We start from the raw sequence: 2,950 nt of genomic DNA, 5'->3' as shown, positions 1-2,950 counted from the left end.
TTTTTTTTTAATATATTTTATTGATTTTTTACAGAGAGGAAGGGAGAGAGATAGAGAGTTAGAAACATCGATGAGAGAGAAACATCGATCAGCTGCCTCCTGCACATCTCCTACTGGGGATGTGCCCGCAACCCAGGTACATGCCCTTGACCGGAATCGAACCTGGGACCTTTCAGTCTGCAGGCCAACGCTCTATCCACTGAGCCAAACCGGTTTCGGCAGCTGAATGCTCTTTTAAATGATATCTGTAAATTCCGTTTATTTGGCAAAGTAATAGCTAAAATTTATGTCATTGAATTTCAGAAACACGGACTGCCTCACACTCACATATTATTGATATTAGATAATGAGTCCAAATTACGTTCCTCTAATTAATTCCCTTTCAGTGTGCACGAATTTCGTGCACCGAGCTACTAGTCTACATATATAAAAGGCTAATATGCTAAATGTCCCTCCACCTGTCCAACCGGTCGCTATGATGTGCACTGACCACCAGGGGGCAGATGCTTAACTCAGTACAAGCATAGAGAAATCATACTCAAGGTTAAAATCATTCTGAAAAAGATTGTTAGTAGTTATGAGTAGTTAAAGGAAAGGAAAGAAGATTGAAGCTTTCATCAAGAATTAACTCCTTTTTTTTAGTTACTGGGTTGTTAAATATGAGTTTATTCATGTAAATTTTGGCTCTGGTTTCTAGGTCTTATTATTTTTCTTTTATAGTTTTCATATAACTTTGAATTATGCCAGAATTTCAGCAATAGGTCCTAATTCCAAAATCCGTGTCACATCTCAAAGGAACAAGAGGAGTAGAAAACAGAGAGAAGAAAGGAGGAACCAAAGTAGGGGAAACAAGAAGAAAAGAAGTAGGACATGGAAGAGGAAAGGATAACCAGACACTTCTCATTCATTTTGACATAGCAGGTGGACTCCCAACTTTTTTATATAAAATATTCAAAAGTGAATCCTCGGTGTATACATAGTAGATAACAGGAGGACCCTACTCCTGGAGAACTAAAAAGATATATACTATGCAATCTGTGATTAAGACAAAAAATATTTAGTTTTAAATTTAAATAGCCAGGATGGTGTGGTTCAGTGGTTGAGCATCAACCGATGAACCAGAAGGTCAGGGTTTGATTCCTGGTCAGGGCACATGCCTGGGTTGCGGGCTCAATCCCCAGTAGGGGGTGTGCAGGAGGCAACCAATCAAAGATTTTCTCTCACCATTGATTTTCTATTTTTTCTCTCCCTTCCTCTCTGAAATTAATATATTTAAAATTGTAAATACAACCTTTTAATATATTTAAACTTGATTTAAAAATAATACAAATTAATTTTCTCATGTAATTAAAAATTTTGGCTCTCAGCTTATATGAATGACATTTAGTAGAGTGAAGAAATGGGAGAATATGCTGGTGTTGACTTTGTAAGGTCCTGAGCAGGGGGTTTTATGGGAATTGAGCAGATTGGTTGTTAAGACTGGAAGGGAAAAAAGATGAAGAGGTTTGCCCCTGTGGTTATTTTAGGTTTGCTGTACTACTCTGGTCTACTGGGCAACCTCTTTAAGGATCTGATCATGCTAATCCAGAAACATATTAGACTAGGCTCAGGTGATGAGATTCCCACTTCTTGAATTGGTCTGCCTGTACTTATCCTACAGAAAAGTCCTGTTTGAGCCACCAGGGTTGTAATTTTCTTACCCCAAGGCTATTATTGTGAAAAGATCTGCATATATAAAAGCTAAGTGACCAGAACGCTGGAATGACTGGAACAACCAGAATGACTGGCCACTATGACGGGCACTGCGGCCGGCCAATGGCAAAATTGAGGGCCGGCTGGCCAACCTCCCGCAACCTCTCCCTCTAGCCCGGCCCTGCCCCCAACTGCCCTCTCCCAATCAGGGCTGGGGCCGGCCGGTCAACTGCCCACAGCCCCTCTCCCTGGCTGGCCCTGCCCCTGATTGCCCCCCCCCCCCATCTTGATTTGGGGGTGGGGCCGGCCAGCCAACCTCCTGTGACCCCTCCCCCCAGCCTGTCTGGCCCAATCGGCCCTCATCAGGGCAGGCTGGCCAGACCCACCCATGCATGAATTCATGCACCAGGCCTCTAGTATTAATATAAATAGAAGGCATTGCTTAAGCCCTACTTCATTGGTTTGATGAAGTTTGAGGAAAATAGGAATAAGTCAAGTGTGTTGAGGATCAGTCATTTCACATTTATAAAGCATAAAGCTTATTAAAGGTTTTGAAGTGAAAAGATAGTATATGAATACAAAACCATTGTTATCACTGGTAACATGTACAGATATCTTGCCAGTGTTTTTCTGATTCAGACTATTAAGCTTCATATTAGAATGTGATAAAAAGATAGTCATTAAAAAGACCTTGTGAACAGGCAAAGCTTGAAAAACAGTGACTAAGGAAATTTCACCCCCAAAACAATCACATGTTAGGGCGCTTTTTCCAAATGATAAGAACAAAGTTAGGATGTAATAATAGTCATAGTAGTTGAAATTTAATTGAGGGCTGAACATTTATTAGGCAATATTCCACCCACTTTCAATGTAGTTATTATCTTATGTAATTGTTACAAAACTCCCCTGCAATAAATACTGTTTTATTCCTGTTTTATCAGTAAGGATTAAACAAACCAAAAATTCCACAGAATGTACTGGTGTATACAAAGAGAATGAAAAGCATCTGAATTTGAGAGTGTAAGAGTTAATCTCATACATCCCAACATGAGGATGTTGAAAGGATTTAGTAGATACAGAAGACAATAAAGTTTATCTACATATATAAAATCCAAGCAACTGGACCAATGGAACAACTGGAACAATCGGAACAACCAGAACAACCTGTCGCTATGACATGCACTGCGGAGGCCAACCGGCCCCATCAGGGCCCCGATCGGCCCCCAAACCTCCTGTGGCTCCTCCCCCGGGCCTGGCC

The sequence above is a fragment of the Myotis brandtii genome, unplaced genomic scaffold (assembly GCF_000412655.1).
Source record: "Myotis brandtii unplaced genomic scaffold, ASM41265v1 scaffold266, whole genome shotgun sequence".
NCBI lineage: Eukaryota > Metazoa > Chordata > Mammalia > Chiroptera > Vespertilionidae > Myotis > Myotis brandtii.
The sequence above is the reverse complement of the archived record's forward strand: the minus strand, read 5'-3'. Positions refer to the sequence as shown.